Below are 5000 nucleotides of genomic sequence, written 5' to 3' on the forward strand. Positions count from 1 at the left end.
GTTGCTGCTGCTGCTGCTGTTGCTGCTGCTGCTGCTGTTGCTGCTGCTGCTGCTGTTGCTGCTGCTGCTGCTGTTGCTGCTGTTGCTGCTGTTGCTGCTGCTGCTGCTGTTGCTGCTGTTGCTGCTGCTGCTGCTGCTGCTGCTGCTGCTGCTTGTCGTCAGACAAAAAGAATTATAAGCCCTGGGACAGGACAGAGAAGGTGAGAAGGTTCAAATAAGGGTTTAAAGCTTTGATGATGAGCAAGAAACACATGGCAAAAAGCTCTCCCCGGACTGTGAGAAAAAATTAAAAGCCTACAACACCTGGTATTCCCAGGCGGTCTCCCATCCAGGTACTAACCAGGCCCAACCCTGCTTAGCTTCCGAGATCAGGCGCTTTCAGGGAGGTATGGCCGCAGGTGTGAAAGTTTTTTATTTTACTTCTCTTATGCTGCTGCTGCTGCTGCTGCTGCTGCTGCTGCTGCTGCTGCTGCTGCTGCTGCTGCTGCTGCTGCTGCTGCTGCTGCTGCTGCTGCTGCTGCTGCTGCTGCTGCTGCTGCTGCTGCTTGTCGTCAGACAGAAAGAATTATAAGCCCTGGGACAGGACAGAGAAGGTGAGAAGGTTCAAATAAGGGTTTAAAGCTTTGATGATGAGCAAGAAACACATGGCAAAAAGCTCTCCCCGGACTGTGAGAAAAAATTAAAAGCCTACAACACCTGGTATTCCCAGGCGGTCTCCCATCCAGGTACTAACCAGGCCCAACCCTGCTTAGCTTCCAAGATCAGACGAGATCGGGCGCTTTCAGGGTGGTATGGCCGCAGGTGTGAAAGTCTTTTATTTTACTTCTCTTATTCTGTTGCTGCTGCTGCTGCTGCTGCTGCTGCTGCTGCTGCTGCTGCTGCTTGTCATCAGACAAAAAGAATTATAAGCCCTGGGACAGGACAGAGAAGGTGAGAAGGTTCAAATAAGGGTTTAAAGCTTTGATGATGAGCAAGAAACACATGGCAAAAAGCTCTCCCCGGACTGTGAGAAAAAATTAAAAGCCTACAACACCTGGTATTCCCAGGCGGTCTCCCATCCAGGTACTAACCAGGCCCAACCCTGCTTAGCTTCCAAGATCAGACGAGATCGGGCGCTTTCAGGGTGGTATGGCCGCAGGTGTGAAAGTTTTTTATTTTACTTCTCTTATTCTGTTGCTGCTGCTGCTGCTGCTGCTGCTGCTGCTGCTGCTGCTGCTGCTGCTTGTCGTCAGACAGAAAGAATTATAAGCCCTGGGACAGGACAGAGAAGGTGAGAAGGTTCAAATAAGGGTTTAAAGCTTTGATGATGAGCAAGAAACACATGGCAAAAAGCTCTCCCCGGACTGTGAGAAAAAATTAAAAGCCTACAACACCTGGTATCCCCAGGCGGTCTCCCATCCAGGTACTAACCAGGCCCAACCCTGCTTAGCTTCCGAGATCAGACGAGATCGGGCGCTTTCAGGGTGGTATGGCCGCAGGTGTGAAAGTTCTTTATTTTACTTCTCTTATTCTGTTGCTGCTGCTGCTGCTGCTGCTGCTGCTGCTGCTGCTGCTGCTGCTTGTCGTCAGACAGAAAGAATTATAAGCCCTGGGACAGGACAGAGAAGGTGAGAAGGTTCAAATAAGGGTTTAAAGCTTTGATGATGAGCAAGAAACACATGGCAAAAAGCTCTCCCCGGACTGTGAGAAAAAATTAAAAGCCTACAACACCTGGTATTCCCAGGCGGTCTCCCATCCAGGTACTAACCAGGCCCAACCCTGCTTAGCTTCCAAGATCAGGCGCTTTCAGGGTGGTATGGCCGCAGGTGTGAAAGTTTTTTATTTTACTTCTCTTATTCTGTTGCTGCTGCTGCTGCTGCTGCTGCTGCTGCTGCTGCTGCTGCTGCTGCTGCTGCTGCTGCTGCTGCTGCTGCTGCTGCTGCTGCTGCTGCAGCTGCTGCTGCTGCTGCTTGTCGTCAGACAAAAAGAATTATAAGCCCTGGGACAGGACAGAGAAGGTGAGAAGGTTCAAATAAGGGTTTAAAGCTTTGATGATGAGCAAGAAACACATGGCAAAAAGCTCTCCCCGGACTGTGAGAAAAAATTAAAAGCCTACAACACCTGGTATTCCCAGGCGGTCTCCCATCCAGGTACTAACCAGGCCCAACCCTGCTTAGCTTCCGAGATCAGACGAGATCGGGCGCTTTCAGGGTGGTATGGCCGCAGGTGTGAAAGCTCTTTATTTTACTTCTCTTATTCTGTTGCTGCTGCTGCTGCTGCTGCTGCTGCTGCTGCTGCTGCTGCTGCTGCTTGTCGTCAGACAGAAAGAATTATAAGCCCTGGGACAGGACAGAGAAGGTGAGAAGGTTCAAATAAGGGTTTAAAGCTTTGATGATGAGCAAGAAACACATGGCAAAAAGCTCTCCCCGGACTGTGAGAAAAAATTAAAAGCCTACAACACCTGGTATTCCCAGGCGGTCTCCCATCCAGGTACTAACCAGGCCCAACCCTGCTTAGCTTCCAAGATCAGACGAGATCGGGCGCTTTCAGGGTGGTATGGCCGCAGGTGTGAAAGTTTTTTATTTTACTTCTCTTATTCTGTTGCTGCTGCTGCTGCTGCTGCTGCTGCTGCTGCTGCTGCTGCTGCTTGTCGTCAGACAAAAAGAATTATAAGCCCTGGGACAGGACAGAGAAGGTGAGAAGGTTCAAATAAGGGTTTAAAGCTTTGATGATGAGCAAGAAACACATGGCAAAAAGCTCTCCCCGGACTGTGAGAAAAAATTAAAGGCCTACAACACCTGGTATTCCCAGGCGGTCTCCCATCCAGGCCCAACCCTGCTTAGCTTCCAAGATCAGACGAGATCGGGAGCTTTCAGGGTGGTATGGCCGCAGGTGTGAAAGTTTTTTATTTTACTTCTCTTATTCTGTTGCTGCTGCTGCTGCTGCTGCTGCTGCTGCTGCTGCTGCTGCTGCTGCTGCTGCTGCTGCTTGTCGTCAGACAAAAAGAATTATAAGCCCTGGGACAGGACAGAGAAGGTGAGAAGGTTCAAATAAGGGTTTAAAGCTTTGATGATGAGCAAGAAACACATGGCAAAAAGCTCTCCCCGGACTGTGAGAAAAAATTAAAAACCTACAACACCTGGTATTCCCAGGCGGTCTCCCATCCAGGTACTAACCAGGCCCAACACTGCTTATTTTCCGAGATCAGACGAGATCGGGCGCTTTCAGGGTGGTATGGCCGCAGGTGTGAAAGTTATTTATTTTACTTCTCTTATTCTGTTGCTGCTGCTGCTGCTGCTGCTGCTGCTGCTGCTGCTGCTGCTGCTGCTGCTGCTGCTTGTCGTCAGACAGAAAGAATTATAAGCCCTGGGACAGGACAGAGAAGGTGAGAAGGTTCAAATAAGGGTTTAAAGCTTTGATGATGAGCAAGAAACACATGGCAAAAAGCTCTCCCCGGACTGTGAGAAAAAATTAAAAGCCTACAACACCTGGTATTCCCAGGCGGTCTCCCATCCAGGTACTAACCAGGCCCAACCCTGCTTAGCTTCCAAGATCAGACGAGATCGGGCGCTTTCAGGGTGGTATGGCCGCAGGTGTGAAAGTTTTTTATTTTACTTCTCTTATTCTGTTGCTGCTGCTGCTGCTGCTGCTGCTGCTGCTGCTGCTGCTGCTGCTGCTGCTTGTCGTCAGACAGAAAGAATTATAAGCCCTGGGACAGGACAGAGAAGGTGAGAAGGTTCAAATAAGGGTTTAAAGCTTTGATGATGAGCAAGAAACACATGGCAAAAAGCTCTCCCCGGACTGTGAGAAAAAATTAAAAGCCTACAACACCTGGTATTCCCAGGCGGTCTCCCATCCAGGTACTAACCAGGCCCAACCCTGCTTAGCTTCCAAGATCAGACGAGATCAGGCGCTTTCAGGGTGGTATGGCCGCAGGTGTGAAAGCTTTTTATTTTACTTCTCTTATTCTGTTGCTGCTGCTGCTGCTGCTGCTGCTGCTGCTGCTGCTGCTCGTCAGACAAAAAGAATTATAAGCCCTGGGACAGGACAGAGAAGGTGAGAAGGTTCAAATAAGGGTTTAAAGCTTTGATGATGAGCAAGAAACACATGGCAAAAAGCTCTCCCCGGACTGTGAGAAAAAATTAAAAGCCTACAACACCTGGTATTCCCAGGCGGTCTCCCATCCAGGTACTAACCAGGCCCAACCCTGCTTAGCTTCCAAGATCAGACGAGATCGGGCGCTTTCAGGGTGGTATGGCCGCAGGTGTGAAAGTTTTTTATTTTACTTCTCTTATTCTGTTGCTGCTGCTGCTGCTGCTGCTGCTGCTGCTGCTGCTGCTGCTTGTCGTCAGACAAAAAGAATTATAAGCCCTGGGACAGGACAGAGAAGGTGAGAAGGTTCAAATAAGGGTTTAAAGCTTTGATGATGAGCAAGAAACACATGGCAAAAAGCTCTCCCCGGACTGTGAGAAAAAATTAAAAGCCTACAACACCTGGTATTCCCAGGCGGTCTCCCATCCAGGTACTAACCAGGCCCAACCCTGCTTAGCTTCCAAGATCAGACGAGATCGGGCGCTTTCAGGGTGGTATGGCCGCAGGTGGAAAGTTTTTTATTTTACTTCTCTTATTCTGTTGCTGCTGCTGCTGCTGCTGCTGCTGCTGCTGCTGCTGCTGCTGCTTGTCGTCAGACAAAAAGAATTATAAGCCCTGGGACAGGACAGAGAAGGTGAGAAGGTTCAAATAAGGGTTTAAAGCTTTGATGATGAGCAAGAAAAACATGGCAAAAAGCTCTCCCCGGACTGTGAGAAAAAATTAAAAGCCTACAACACCTGGTATTCCCAGGCGGTCTCCCATCCAGGTACTAACCAGGCCCAACCCTGCTTAGCTTCCGAGATCGGGCGCTTTCAGGGTGGTATGGCCGCAGGTGTGAAAGTTCTTTATTTTACTTCTCTTATTCTGTTGCTGCTGCTGCTGCTGCTGCTGCTGCTGCTGCTGCTGCTGCTGCTGCTGCTGCTGCTGCT

General features: G+C 49.6%; 10 non-coding genes and 4 pseudogenes across 10 annotated transcripts; all 14 read right to left on the minus strand.

Annotated features, from left to right (window-relative positions):
• Positions 1 to 291: 291 nt before the first annotated feature.
• LOC128487376 (uncharacterized) lies at positions 292 to 400 on the minus strand (annotated as a pseudogene).
• A 284-nt stretch (positions 401 to 684) lies between these two features.
• On the minus strand, positions 685 to 803 carry LOC128485385 (5S ribosomal RNA). Its single transcript, XR_008351723.1, has one exon. It is a non-coding gene; the product is annotated as a 5S ribosomal RNA (ribosomal RNA).
• Positions 804 to 1021: 218 nt separating this feature from the next.
• On the minus strand, positions 1022 to 1140 carry LOC128485387 (5S ribosomal RNA). Its single transcript, XR_008351724.1, has one exon. It is a non-coding gene; the product is annotated as a 5S ribosomal RNA (ribosomal RNA).
• Positions 1141 to 1361: 221 nt separating this feature from the next.
• On the minus strand, positions 1362 to 1480 carry LOC128485756 (5S ribosomal RNA). The gene has a single exon (XR_008352084.1). It is a non-coding gene; the product is annotated as a 5S ribosomal RNA (ribosomal RNA).
• A 218-nt stretch (positions 1481 to 1698) lies between these two features.
• LOC128487531 (uncharacterized) lies at positions 1699 to 1807 on the minus strand (annotated as a pseudogene).
• Positions 1808 to 2088: 281 nt separating this feature from the next.
• On the minus strand, positions 2089 to 2207 carry LOC128485887 (5S ribosomal RNA). The gene has a single exon (XR_008352214.1). It is a non-coding gene; the product is annotated as a 5S ribosomal RNA (ribosomal RNA).
• Positions 2208 to 2428: 221 nt separating this feature from the next.
• On the minus strand, positions 2429 to 2547 carry LOC128485389 (5S ribosomal RNA). The gene has a single exon (XR_008351726.1). It is a non-coding gene; the product is annotated as a 5S ribosomal RNA (ribosomal RNA).
• A 218-nt stretch (positions 2548 to 2765) lies between these two features.
• On the minus strand, positions 2766 to 2873 carry LOC128487840 (uncharacterized; annotated as a pseudogene).
• Positions 2874 to 3106: 233 nt separating this feature from the next.
• On the minus strand, positions 3107 to 3225 carry LOC128486535 (5S ribosomal RNA). Its single transcript, XR_008352827.1, has one exon. It is a non-coding gene; the product is annotated as a 5S ribosomal RNA (ribosomal RNA).
• A 230-nt stretch (positions 3226 to 3455) lies between these two features.
• LOC128485390 (5S ribosomal RNA) lies at positions 3456 to 3574 on the minus strand. Its single transcript, XR_008351727.1, has one exon. It is a non-coding gene; the product is annotated as a 5S ribosomal RNA (ribosomal RNA).
• Positions 3575 to 3798: 224 nt separating this feature from the next.
• LOC128486071 (5S ribosomal RNA) lies at positions 3799 to 3917 on the minus strand. Its single transcript, XR_008352389.1, has one exon. It is a non-coding gene; the product is annotated as a 5S ribosomal RNA (ribosomal RNA).
• Positions 3918 to 4126: 209 nt separating this feature from the next.
• LOC128485391 (5S ribosomal RNA) lies at positions 4127 to 4245 on the minus strand. Its single transcript, XR_008351728.1, has one exon. It is a non-coding gene; the product is annotated as a 5S ribosomal RNA (ribosomal RNA).
• A 215-nt stretch (positions 4246 to 4460) lies between these two features.
• On the minus strand, positions 4461 to 4579 carry LOC128485392 (5S ribosomal RNA). Its single transcript, XR_008351729.1, has one exon. It is a non-coding gene; the product is annotated as a 5S ribosomal RNA (ribosomal RNA).
• Positions 4580 to 4796: 217 nt separating this feature from the next.
• LOC128486976 (uncharacterized) lies at positions 4797 to 4905 on the minus strand (annotated as a pseudogene).
• Between the last annotated feature and the right edge of the window lie 95 nt (positions 4906 to 5000).

The sequence above is a fragment of the Spea bombifrons genome, chromosome 3 (assembly GCF_027358695.1).
Source record: "Spea bombifrons isolate aSpeBom1 chromosome 3, aSpeBom1.2.pri, whole genome shotgun sequence".
NCBI classification, from domain to species: domain Eukaryota; kingdom Metazoa; phylum Chordata; class Amphibia; order Anura; family Pelobatidae; genus Spea; species Spea bombifrons.